General features: G+C 38.1%; 1 pseudogene; it reads left to right on the top strand.

Moving 5' to 3' along the window:
• The first annotated feature begins 4,467 nt into the window (after positions 1-4,467).
• On the top strand, positions 4,468-5,844 carry LOC101441282 (E3 ubiquitin-protein ligase makorin-1 pseudogene; annotated as a pseudogene).
• The last annotated feature ends 8,561 nt before the right edge of the window (positions 5,845-14,405 follow it).

Genomic DNA, 14,405 nt, shown 5'->3' with positions numbered 1-14,405 from the left:
CTTATATTAGCCATATATTCTTTGGATTTGTGTTTGTCATATTTTGTTTGATTTTTTTTCTCTTTTTGTCATTTTAGTTGTTCTTACAGTCTCCTCCAACTCTGTCTCTCCTGTTTTTCCTTTCCTCCTGCAGAACTCCCGTTAGTATTTCTTGAAGGGCAGGTTTCTTGTTGGAATACTCTCTTAGTTTCTGTTTATCTGTGAATATTTTGAACTCTCTGTCATTTTTGAATGCCAGCTTTGCTGAATAGAGTATTCTTTGTTGAAAATTCTTTTCTTTTAGTACCTTGACTATGTCATACCACTGCCTTCTTGCCTCCATGGTTTCACATGAGAAATCAGCACTTAATCTTATTGAGCTTTCCTTGTTTGCGATGATTCTCTTCTCTTGCTGCCTTCAGTATTTTCTCTTTGTCTTGAGCATTGGATAATTTGACAAGTATTTGTCTTGTGGTAGGCCTGTTGGGATTTACACTGTTTGGGGTATGCTGTGCTTCCTGGACATACACATCCATCTCCTTCAATAGGTTTGGGAAGTTTTCAGCCATTATTTCCTTCAACATCCCTTCTGTCCCCTTTCCCTTCTCTTCTCCTTCTGGGATGCCTATAATGCATATGTTTGTGCATTTTTCATTGTCATTCAAATTCTTAAGTCCCTAATGGATTTTTTCTTTTTAGCTATCAACTCTACAATCTGTTTGATTTCAAATGTACTGTCTTCCACATCACTAATTCTTTCCTCCGCATCTTCAAATCTGCTGTTATTTGCTGAGTGTATTTTTATTTCTTGAACTGTGCCATTCATCACCACCGTATCCATTTTCTTTTTGTGTATGTTTACAATTTCTTCAGTATGCTCTCCAAGTGTTTTCTTAATATCCTTAATCTCTTCCTTTACTTCATTAAGTTTGTCCATGATATTTGATTGGAGAGCTTTGATTAGATATTCGATGTTCTGCTCCTCTTCCTGGTTTTTTTTTTTTTTTTTTTAATATAATAGGCAGCCTCTAGAGACTGGCCTTTTCTTTTTTTTTTTTTTTTTTTTTTTTTTTAAAGATTTATTTATTTATTTAATTTCCCCCCCCCTCCCCTGGTTGTCTGTTCTTGGTGTCTATTTGCTGCGTCTTGTTTCTTTGTCCGCTTCTGTTGTCGTCAGCGGCACGGGAAGTGTGGGCGGTGCCATTCCTGGGCAGGCTGCACTTTCTTTTCACGCTGGGCGGCTTTCCTCACGGGCGCACTCCTTGCGCGTGGGGCTCCCCCACGCGGGGGACACCCTTGCGTGGCACGGCACTCCTTGCGCACATCAGCACTGCGCATGGGCCAGCTCCACACGGGTCAAGGAGGCCCGGGGTTTGAACCGCGGACCTCCCATATGGTAGACAGACGCCCTAACCACTGGGCCAAAGTCCGTTTCCCTCTTCCTGGTTTTTAATTTGTTCATTGGACTGGGCCATGTGTTCCTGATTATTGGTTTGGTTTGTACTTTTTTGTTCCTGTCTGGTCATCATTTTATCTTCTTGGGTTTCTTCACTTGATTAGCTTCTCCCTCTAGTCTCGGGTTTGTTTACATGCTGTTTTTATGTGTGTGTTAATTTTTCTCTTTGACACTTGGCTCTTCTTATTCTATTACCTTGTTGTTGTCTTTGTTACCTTGAGTAGGGCCAGGGAAAGCAAAAGATGTAAGGAAAGAAAAAGTGTAATAGTAGTATTGGTAGTAAATGTTATCAGAAGAACCATATAAGACCTAGGAGAATAAACATTAAATATAATAAATATTATAAGCAGGGTATAGTTATAGGAATAAGAAAGTGGAGTGTCTACAATGAAATGGGAAACTGAATATGGAGAAGAATATAGTATGAATTAAAAGGCTAGCATGATCAGGAGAGAGGGAAAGAGAAAAGAAAAGACAATAAGATAAAGAGTTAATAAAAGACAGAAAACAGAATAGTGGTGTTCAAAATAAAAAGCCAGAAAAATTGGGAACTAAACAAAGAGAGTGAATCTAAAAGCAACAACAGAAGGTGGAATGTAGGAAGTGTAGGAAGGAAAAGAGATAGCATTGGTAGCCAAAATCAGTACACACAGAAAAGAGGAGGTTGAGGATGAGGAAGCACAGCAAACAATAAACAAGCAGGTGCACCTAATTGAAAAAAGGAAAGAAAAGAAAAAAAGGGTGAAAAAGAGGAAGAAAGGCAAGATAAGAAGAAAAAAAAAAAAAACAACACAAGCCCTCAAGCAAGGAGGCAACCAAACAATAAAAAAAGAGACTTCTGTCTTGAGCTCTTATTTAGGGAAAATAAGAGACCCAAGGGAAGCTAATACAAGGATATTATCTATGTTTTCCCTGTCTCAAAGTATCAGCTAATATTCCAGTGGATCAGTACTCTAAGAGGAGCTGTGAAATGAGCCAGAAATCTTGCACATTCAAGGCTGAAACTCCTCCACTGAAACAAACTCTCCTTCAGGGTCAACCTGCTCCTCAAAAAAAGTCCCCTTCCAGGGGCAGGATAGACTCTTTGCAATTTAATAAACTGGAAATCTGCCCTTCCCCCTTTCTCCCTTTCTCACTTCCCTCTCTTCCAGAGCAGCAGGAAGCCCGTGTGAGAGCTCCCCTCTGAAATTCAAATTGGACTCTGGTGAACCAAATCACTATGAAAAATAATGACTCTCAGTCTCTTTGAGAGAGAGCACCCATACCTTGCCAGGAACCCTAAATATGCTTTTGGAATCCTACCAAGCACTTCTTACTATCCCCCTCCCTTAGGTGCGTTGCACAAGATTAGTTAATTGCCTGGCTCCACTTTCTCCCAGATGTAACCCAAAGAGGTTAGGTAAACCATGCTGCCTTGGCAGATTTGCCTCTCCCCTCTTCCTGGTTTCTCTTCAGTCCAACTGGTATGTTCCTCAAAGCTCAAAAAGCGGGATCCAGATATTTGAACCCACATTCGTAGGACACCTCTGCACCCTTCACCAGAACCCTCCCTCTCTTGGAGTTTTTCTCCTCCAGCTGTATGACTGGTGAGGTTGGGGAAAGCCTTGGCTTCTTGCCCTGGGGAAGGGGCAGAAACCCATGGTTTTACCTTGAGCTATCACTCTTCTTGTCATGGTCTCTATGGATCAATATACAGCAGCCTCCTGCCTTGTGGGTTCCCAAAACAGCTCGCTCAGGCAGGATTTTTCCCCACTTAGCCAGTTTTTTGTGGGAGTGATGACATGGGTGCTCTTACTCTGATGCCATCTTGTCCCACCTCTATTCAAGTCTTTCACCGACTTTTAAATTGGGTTGCTTGTCTTTTTGCTGTTGAGTTCTGTGATCTCTTTATAAACCATGGGAATCAAACACTTGTCAGATATGCATTTTCTGAAGATTTTCTCCCATTGAATAGACTGAAATTGTTTCCTTTTTGCTCTACCAGGTGCCTAGGATCATAGTATTCTAACTGACCACCTTTCTAGTTGCCTGTTAATCTGCAGCTCACCCAAGAAAAACAAAATTCATGGTTTCCAAACTGCAAAAACCCTCCCATTTTTTTGCCTTTAGATGAAATCAATCTATTATTGGCTTACCTTGTGCACAAATAAATAACATGCTAATAATTCACTGTATCTTTTTGAGTTTCTCTTTGATAATATCAAATTCTCACAAAATTTGACTATATATTAATCTATAAATAAAGCAGGAATACATGCCAAAATGTAGATTTAATGTAGAAAATGTACTCTCATCAAAATGCAAGTAAAATGAAATATATACTAGAACCAAAACACTTCTCAAAAAAATCCTTGGGTCAAATAAAAAATCTAAACTAAAATTTTGAGTATGTAGAAAATCACTATAATAATAATTCTACATACCAGGAACTCTGGGATAAAGTGTAAGCAGAGCTCAGAAGAAAAAACAGAGTGAAAAAAAGTGGAGAAAGAACAATATATAAACCATATAAAAACAGAAAGAAAAATTAAAATAAAAGCAGGAATTAAAAAGAGAAAAAATGAAAGAGGAAAGAAATACATACATAAGCTGGTTCTTTGAAAGGTTGACAAAATAGGTAAACCATTAACTCAATCAAGAAAAAAGGAATAGTAAGAAATGAGAAGAAAATGGCCATTAAAACAGAGGAAATTAAAAATCAGAAGTGAATGCTTTGTATAACTCTATGCCAACAAATTTGAAAAGTTAGATGAAATGAATACATTTCTAAGATAAAAAATTACCCACAAAATAAATTACCATAATTGCACTCTTAAAAAGCACCAGATCCAGACAATATAAAAGAGAAATTTAATTCTACAAGACCTTTAAGGAACAAAAAATTCCAATGCTACTTAAACTTTGAAAATATAAAAAGGAAGGAAACTTAAAAAATTTTTTGATGAAATGAGCATCACTATGATATCAACTCCCCCAAATTATACAAAAAAAAAAAAAAAAAGAAAAAGATAAAAGAAAATACAGAAACAGTAATGGCAGAGGCTGCAGCTCCCAAAACAGCAGCAATAACATCAGGGGTAGGAGCAGTAGCAGCAGCGGCCTCCCCCACCTCTATTCACACAGTCACCTCTCTGTCCCTGGGCATGGGAGGAGGGTGAGGTGGAAGCTGCATTAAACATCACCTGCAGGTATTTTATGCATGGGGTTTGTAAGGAAGGAGATAACTCGCTACTCACATGACCTCTCTGACAATCTATATGGTGTAGTGTGCAACTATTTTCAGTGAGGGTACTGTTTTTATGGAGGCCACTGAAGACATGAACATAGCAAGCCATTGAAACAGGAAGAAGTAACTGCTGCAGATTTAGCTGCAAAATCATCCCTTGCTGCTTATTGACATGAGTGCAGGTGGAACTAAGTCAAGAAATTCAAATTTTTCACCTATAGGAGTAGGCCCAGAAGACTGGGTGAATGCCATTGAGTTTGTTCCTGGTCAGCCCTACTATGACTGTACTGCTACTTCCTGTACTGAAGCACCTCCACAGAGCTCAGTGACCAAGGAAGAATCAGAGAAGTAGCAAACCACCATGGAAACAAAGAAGCAATTTTGCTCCCATGCTGCTGTGGGACAGTGCCCATATGGGGAAAACTGTGTGTAGCTCCATGGAGATTCATGTGATATGTATGGGCTGCAGGTCCTATGTCCAATGGATGCTGCCCAGAGATCACAGTATATAAAATCTTGCGCTGAGGACATGGAGTTCTCATTTGCTGTCCAGCACAATAAGGACATGGTTTGTAGGGTGTGCATGAAGGTAGTCTATGAAAAAGCCAATCCCAGTGAGCATTGCTTTGGAATTCTCTCCAACTGCAACATCACACTGTCTCAAGTGTACTGCAAATGGAAGAGTGCTAAGCAATTTGAGAGTAAGATCATAAAGTTCTGCCCAGACTGCCAGATCACATATAACTTTGTCATTTCACATGAGTACTAGGTGGAGGAGAATAAGGTGAAACAGAAGCTCATTCAGAAATACAAGGAGGCAATGAACAACAAAGTATGCAGGTATTTTGATGGAGGATGTGGGAGCTGCCCATTTGGAGGAAACTGATTTTATAAGCATGTGTTCCCTGATGGCTCTAGAGAGGAGCCACAGATACGGAAAGTGGGACCATCAAGCAGATACCAGGTCCAAGGGAGGAACCATTTCTGGGAGCTCAACTGAATAAAAAAAGAGCAGTAATTCCTTCGACAATGATGATAAAGGGGTTTTGTCACCTTTGAGCTGGGTGAGATGTTGCTTATGTTTTTGACTCCAGGTGGGAATGACCTGACAAAACTGACAGACTCTGAAGATGAATGGGACTTGTTTCTTGATGAATTGGAAAATTTTTATGACTTGGATTGATAGCAACCTTCAGTGGAGAATGAACTGCTCTGTTGAGCCTAAAACAGTAGCTATTACCTGTGGTGGTGTGGCAGTCTGTGTTTCTCTCCAAGGCAGGCCAATCAATTTTAGGTTCTGTTGTAATAATTTTTACCCAGGGTCTGTCTTCTCAATCCCTCCCCTTCACCCAAGGAATGTGTTGCTTTCTCTGTCTCAAAAGTTACAAAAATGAATCTGAAGTTAAAAAATAGAAAAAAGAAAATACAGACCAGTCTCACCTATGAATAGAGATATGAAATTACTAAATAAAGCAATAGCAAGTAAAATCAAGTAGCACATTAAAAGAATAATAAATTTTGGCCAGGTAGGGTTTATTCCAGAAATGCAAAGATGGTTCAGTACGTGCAGATATAATTGATTATATTGATAAAGTAAAGGAGAAAAAAATCATCTCCTTAGATGCTGAAAAGGATTAAATAAAATTCAAGATCAATTTTTCATAGAAGAAAAATTATTGATTAAAAAAGCCATAGTTGAATGCTCCATTAATATGGAAAAATATATCCATATTCGTCTTAAAGCCAGCATCATGCTTATTGGGGAAATACTAGAACTGTGCTGTCTAAAAGTAATTTTTGTGATAATGGAATGTCCCAATACTATAGCCATGAGCCACACATGGCTATTGAACTCTTGAATGAGGCTAGTGTGACTATGGGACTGCCTTTTTCATTTTATTCAGTTCTAATTATTTAAATTTTAATAAGCACATGTGGCTAGTGGCTACAATAATGGATAGCACAACACTAGAAACATTCCCATTAAAGCCAAAAACAAGATAAGGATATCTGTTCATCATCCCTATTATTTAATGCTGTTCTGAAAGTTCTAGTCAATGCAACTAGATAAAAGAAAAGTAATTAGAGGTATAAAAATTGGGAAGGAAGAGGTAAAATTACCATGATTTGCAGATGATATTATTGTATACATGGAAATTCCAAAATAATAAATTAAAAAACTATTATAGACAATAAGAGAATTCAGTAAATGGGCTGGGTTCATAGTTGAAATAATTTTCATATATGCAAATAACAGGCAGTTAGAGTTAATGGAAAGTACACCCAATTATAATGGCCACCAAAAAAAGACAATTACCAAGAAGTAAACTAAGAAATTTGCAAGATCTATATGAAGAAAATTTTAAAATATTTCTGAGTGACACAAAAGAATACCTGAGCAAAAGGAAAGGCATGTTCTTGGATAGGAAGAGTCAACCTAATACAGATGTTAATTCCTCTTGAAGTAATCTATAAATTCAGCTTAATTTCACAAGTTAATTTTTAATGAACTAAACAAGCATGAATAACCAGAAAAATTCTGAAAAAGAATGAGAGACTACTACCCCAACTGTATATTGAAATATAGTACAAATCTACAATAAATTATGGAACCGCAAAGGAACTGACAATTTAGTGAAACAGAACAGAAATTCCAAAAACAAATGTAAACATATGTAGAATTTAATGTATGCTTAAATGTGGCATTTTAAATCATTGGAGAAAAATATGGATTATCTGATAAAATGAGTTGGGTCAATTCGACAACCTAGAAAAATAAAATAAAATTGGATCAACATCTCAAAAATTTAATTTTTGACCAAAGGGAAACCATGCAAAAATTGTTTTATAACCTCAAAAAGGGGAAAAACTTTCAAAGTAAATAAGGAACCTAAAAACAATAAAATTTACCTATATAAACTATTTTAAAATTTCCACATGGCAAAAACCATCATAATCAATGTCAAAAACAATAATATGGGTAATGTATTTGCAACTAATCTCCAGCAAAGAGCTACATTTTCTTCACATATAAAGAGGGAAAGATAAGAACAGACAGTTCCCAGAAAAATAAATACAAAATTTTCTGAAGAAAACATGTTCATCCTCTGGATTAGTCAGCCAAAGGGGTGCTGATGCAAAATACCAGAAATTGGTTGGTTTTTATAATGGGAATTTATTTGGGATAGGATCTTACAGATACCAGGCCATAAAGCATAAGTTACTTCCCTCACCAAAGTCTGTTTTCACATGTTGGAGCAAGATGGCTGCCAATGGCTGCCAGGGTTCAGGCTTCCTGGGTTCCTCTGGGCTCAGCTCCTCTGTTTTTTCCACAAGGTCAGCTATAGACTATGAGACTCTCTAGGCTTTGCCTTTCTCCACAAGGCCAGATATAGCCTCTCAAGGGAATGATTCTGTCTCTTTCCCGGGGCTCCAGCTTAAGACTTCAACAACAAACTCCAACACAAAGAATTCTCAGCTCTGTCCTTTGCCATGCCTTTTATCTGTGAGACCTGGGGACTCAATGTCTTAATGACATGGCCCAATCGAAGCCCCAATCATAACTTAATCATGCAGGTACAGACCAGATTACAAACATAATCCAATATCTATTTTTGGAATTCATAACCATATCAAACTGCTACAACCTCATTTAAAAATTTCTGATAATACTGTGTTGGTGAGGGTGTACAGGTACAGGCATTATTCTGCACTACTGATGGAAGTGTTTGATATATCAAATTCTGTGAAGGGCAGTTTGGCAATAGGAATCAAAAGCACAAATGCAAAAATCCTTTGACTCAAATTTCACCTCTAAGAATTTATCCTACAGATACAGTTACCCATAAATGAAATGACATATGGATAAGTTTTATTTTAGCTTTGTTGATAAGAGCTAAACATTGGTGTAGCAGTTTGATATGGTTATGAATTCCAAAAAATAGATGTTGGATTATGTTTGTAATCTGGTCTGTACCTGGGCATGATTACATTATGATTAGGGCTTTGATTAGGCCACATCAGTAGGATGTTGAGTGCCCACCCTTTGGTGAGTGGGGACTCACAGATAAAAGACATGACAAAGGACAGAGTTGGAATTTTGATGTTGGAGTTTTGATGCTGGAATTTTGAGCTGGAGCCCTAGCAAGTAAGCACACAGAGGAGCTTAGTCCTGAGGAAAGAGAGAAGGCCTAAGGAAGAAAAACAAGCTGTTCACCTGATAGTTTGCAGTTGCAGAGACCAGAGAATGAGCAGCTGAGCCCAGAGAGAGGCAAGCCCTGGGAAGAGAGGAACCCAGGAAGCCTGAACTCATGCAGACACTGGCAACCATCTTGCTCCAACACATAGCAGAAGACTTTAGTGAGGGAAGTAACTTATGCTTTATGGCCTGAGAACTGTAAGTTTCTACCCCAAATAAATACCCTTTGTAAAAATCAACCTATTTCTGTTTTTTTTTTTTTTTTTGCATCAGCACCCCTTTGGCTAACTAATATAACTGGAAACAAGTTAAATTTTTTCTCATAGGGTTCTTTATTTTACTATAACAATGCCATTAAAAGAACAAGGTGGGAAATGGACGTGGCTCAACTGATAGAGCATCTGCCTACCATAACGAGGGTCCAGGGTTCAATACCCAGGGCCTCCTGACCCATGTGGTGAGCTGGCCCATGTGCAGTGCCTCCACATGCAAGAGTGCCGTGCCATGTGGGGGCACCCCTGCATAGGGGAGCCCCACGTGCAAGGAGTGCACCCCACAAGGAGAGTCACCCCATGTGAAAAAAGTGCAGCCCACCCAGGAGTGGCGCCACACACACAGAGAGCTGACACAGGAAGATGATGCAACAAAAAAGTGACACAGTTTCCCAATGCTGCCTGACAGAGATTTCCCTGAATGTCAGGAGCTAAAAAACAAAAACAAAAGCAAACAAACAAAAAACCACCAAAAAATGCTTTCCCAGGTTTTGCAGATTGGCCTGATTATAAGGGCTCTCCTGCAGAGCTTAGCCATCCTAATAATGAGTTTTAAAGATAGCCTGAGACAAAAGTATAGGTTCTTCCACAGTCTTTTCTGACACATGCACACACGGCCCTAGAAATTCCCCCATTTACAAGACTCCAAGTGTCCCCTTTCCTCTAGGAAATAGAATTCTGTCATGGTCCCAAGCGTGGCAATCCTTTGCCCCTGGCAGCTTTGATTCGACTGCTAGTCTACTGTGTACTGTGAGCCTCCTTTAAGAGCAGGGCAAGTAATGGGACAGTATGTTTGTGACAAGTGTTCAGTCCTTCAGGCTGTCTGCAGACAGACTGGCACAAATGTACATGCATCCTAGAATGTGCACAAGGGTTATTTTGCTCCACCCAGAATCTGGACCAGGGACCCGCACTGTCAATGCAAGCAGGCTCAATACCCAGCAAGTGAGGGGGTGCTGGAAAGGGAACCATAAGATTCTACTGTTGTGTTTTTAAAAACTTTTTTTGTTAAAGAAGTTGTGAGCTTACAAAAAAATCATGCATAATTTCAAAATTTCCAAAAAATCACCCCTCCACCAAAACCTTACATTTTTGTGGAACATTTGTTATAGATTATGAATAAACATTATCAGACTATTACCACTAACTGTAGTATTACCCATAGCTTACATGGGGGATATTTTCCCATACACCCCCTATTTTTAACACCGTATATTAGTATTGTATATTTCTTATGGTTCATGAGAGAACACTCTCAAATTTGTACTGCTAACCACAGTCTTCCACCACATGGTTCACTGTGTTATACAGTCCCATGCCTTATATATTCGATCCAAAGTGTTCACTCAGTGGCTCTCATTTCATCATAGAGTTGTGCAGCCATTGCCCCAGTAAACCTTTGAACATTTTCCTTAGTCCAAAAGAAAAAATCCCATACCTCTATAGTTGTTAACTATAGCCCATAGTTTGCGTTAATTGTATTTTCCCATGAATGTCTTTGGTCTTAGCATCTTGTAATAGTGATGTACATTTGTCCTAGTTCATACATTTTTCAACTGTAGTTCAACATTGTAGTTTCAAATGTAGTTCAACTACATTTTTGTAGTTGTATTATTAACCACAAATTTCATCCACCTGGAGTTCACTGTTGTTCAGTCCCTATGTTGTTCTGTCCTTTCTTACAATTGACGTTTTCATCCCTAGACTACCCCTTTCAGTCACAATCCCATTTATAACCAACTGTGTTAGGTATACTCAGTATAATGTTTTACCATCAGCTGTACCCATTTCTGCATATTTACAGTCAAGCTAACCAATACTTTTACATATATTAACTATTAATATCCCCTTTCACACCTTATCCTATCTCCTAGTAATCTATAATCTAGGTTTTAACTCCATGCATTTATTCTTCATATTTACTTCATATTAGTGAGACCATACAATATTTGTCCTTTTGTGTCTGGCTTATTTTATTGAACATAATGTCTTCAAGTTTCATCTGTGTTATCATATGTATCCCAATTTCACTTCTTCTGAAAGCAGAATAGTATTCCATCATTTGTATATACCACATTTTGTTTATCTATTCATTGGTTGATGGACACTTGGATTGTTTCCATCTTTTGGAAGGTGAATAATGCTGCTACAAACATTGGTTTGTAAATGTCTGATTTTCAGTTCTTCTGAATATATTCCTAGTAGAGGGATTGCAAGATCATATGGCAGTTCTATATTTAGCTTTCTGAGGAACTGCCAAACTGTCTTCCACAGTAACTGCACCATTTCACATTCCCACCAACAGTGAAGGAGTGTTCCTATTTCTCCACATCCTCTACAGCACTTGAATTCTGCTTTTTTAAAAAAATAATGCTCATTCTATGAGGCCAGCACTTGTATTCTGTTTGTTTTTTTTAAAATAATGGCCATTCTATAAGGTATGAGAGGATATCACATTGTAATTTTGATTTGCATTTCCCTAATAGCTAGTGAAATTGAATAATTTTTAATGTGCTTTTTGCCATTTATATTTCCTTTTTGGGGAAATGTCTATTTAAGCCTTTTGCCCATTCTTAAAATTGGATTGCTTGCTCTTTTATTGTTGAGTTATATGATCTCTTTATATAGCATGGAAATCAAATCCTTAAAGGATATGTAGCTTCCCAATATGTTCTCCCATTCAGTGGGCTGCCTTTTCACCTTCTTGACAAAGTTCTTTGAAGCACAAAAGTATTTAAATTTGAGGAGGTCCCATTTATCCATTTTTTTCTGTCATTGCTCATGCTTTCAGTATAAGGTTTACGAATCCACCACCCAACCACCAGGTATTAAAGATGTTTCCCTATTTTCTTCTAGGAGTTTTATGGTTATCACTTTTATATTTAGATGTTTGATCCATTTTGAGTTAGTTTTTTGTAAGACATGATATAGAAGTCCTCTTTCTTTCTTTTGGATATGGATATCCAGTTCTAGCACCATTTGTTGACTAGACTGTTCTGCCCCAGATGTGTAAGCTTGACAGCCTTGTTGAAAACCACTTTACCATAATGTGAGGGTCTGTTTCTGAACCATTAATGTGGTTCCATTGATCTATATATAGTCTGTCTTTATGCTGGTACTATTCTGCTTTTCCCATGTAGCTAGATAATATGATTTATAGCCTGGAAATGAGAGTCTCCCAATTTTGTTCTTCCTTTTAAAGAAGTTTTTGACTACTGGGAGGCTTCTTACCTCTCCAAATAAATTTGATAATTGGGTTTTCCATTTCTTTTAAAAAGGCTGTTGGAATTTTTATCTGGATTGCTTTGAATCTGTTTATCAGTTTGGGGAGAATTAACATCTTAATGATATTTAGTATTCCCTTTCATGAACATGGAGTGTTCTTCCATTTATTTAGGTCATCTTTGATTTATTTCAGTAATGCCTTGTAGTTTTCTGAAAACAAGTGCTTTATGCCTTGGTTAAGTTTATTCCTAAATATTTTATTCTTTTTGTTGTTATCATAAATGGAATTTTTTTTCCTGACTTACTCCTCATATTTCTCATTACTAGTGTATAGAAACACTAGTGATTTTTTCATATTAACCTTGTATCTTGCCATTCTGCTGAACTCATTAATTAGCTTTGGTAGGTGTGTTGTAGATTTTTCAAGACTTTCTAGGTATAGGATCATACCACCTGTGAATAGCACTACTGTCACATTACGCAATGGAACAGCAACAACCCCCCAAGCGCAAGGGCAAAGAACAGTGAAGAAGGATGGTCCAATGATGAGCCCTTGATACTGATGACTATGCTTATGAGTCTGTGTGCCTGAAATTTCAACTAGGCCTAGAGCTGCAGTGTGCCTAAGAGTTACCTCCTGAGAGCCTCCATGTTGCTCACATGTGACCACTATAAGCTAAACTCAGCATGTAAATGCATTACCTTCCCCCCAGCATGGGACATGACTCCCATGAATAATCCTTTTAATGTGTTGTTGGATTTGATGAAGTATTTTGATGAGGATTTTTGCATCTATTCATTTAGGAAATGGGCCTGTAATTTTGTTGTTGTTGTTGTTGTTGTTGTCATATCTTTACCTGGCTTTGGTATTAGAGTGATATTGGCTTCATAGAAGAAGTTTGCTAGTGTTCCTTCATGTTTAAGTTTTTGGAAGAGTTTGAGTAAGATTGGTATTAAATCTTCTTTGAATGCTTGGTATTATTCACTTGTGAAGTCGTCTGGACCTGGGCCTTTCATTTTGGGGAGGTTTTTGATGACTTTTTACAATCTTTTTACTTGTAATTGGTTTGTTGAAGTCTTCTGTTTTCTTGGGCCAGTGTAGTTTGTTTGTATGTTCCTAGCAATTTTTCCATTTCATCTACATTTTCTAGTATGTTGGTGTAGAGTTGTTCATAGTATCCTCTTTTTAAAAAGATTTATTTATTTATTTATTTATTATCCCCACCCCCACCATTGTCTGCTCTCTGCACCCATTCACTGTGCATTCTTCTGTGTCTGCTTGTCTTCTCTTTAGGTGGCACCAGGATCTGATCCTAGGACCTTCTAGAATGGAAGAGAATACTCAATCTCTTGTGCCGCCTCAGCTCCCTGGTCTCCTGCATCTCTTATTGTCTCTCCTCTGTGTCTCTTTTTGTTGCATCATCTTGCTGCACCAGCTCTCCATCTAGGCCACCTTGCCGTGCAGGCCAGCAGTCCTGCATGAGCCAGTACTCCTGGGTGAACCAGCACTTCACTCAGGCCAGCTTACCACATGGGCCAGCTCTCTGCATGGGCCAGCTCTCTGCTCACTCCAGCTTGCCAGGCAGGCCCGCTTGCCTTCAGGAGACCCCAGGAATCAAATCCTGGACCTCCCATATCCTAGAAGGGAGCCCAATCACTTGAGCCACATCCGCTTCCCCATAGTGGCCTCTTATGATCTCTTTTATTGCTGTGGGGTCAGTAGTAACATTCCCATTTTCATTTCTGGTTTTATTTATTTGCATCCTCTCTTTTTTTCTTTGTCAGTCTAGCTAAAAGTTTTTCAATTTTGTTAATCTTCTCAAAGGAATAAATTTTGGTTTTGTTAATTCTCTCTTTTTTTGTATGTGTGTTTTACTTTTTGTTCTCAATTTTGCGTATTTCTTCTCTGACCTTTGTTATTTCACTTCTTCTGACTGTTTTGGGAATAATTTTCTATTCTTTTTCTAGTTCCTCCAACTGTGTACTTAGGTCATTGATTTTAGCTCCTTCTTCTTTTTTAATGTAAGCACTGGGATCTATAAATTTCCG

Source organism: Dasypus novemcinctus, chromosome 6, assembly GCF_030445035.2.
Source record: "Dasypus novemcinctus isolate mDasNov1 chromosome 6, mDasNov1.1.hap2, whole genome shotgun sequence".
In the NCBI taxonomy this organism is placed as follows: Eukaryota; Metazoa; Chordata; class Mammalia; order Cingulata; family Dasypodidae; genus Dasypus; species Dasypus novemcinctus.
The sequence above is the reverse complement of the archived record's forward strand: the minus strand, read 5'-3'. Positions and strand labels throughout refer to the sequence as shown.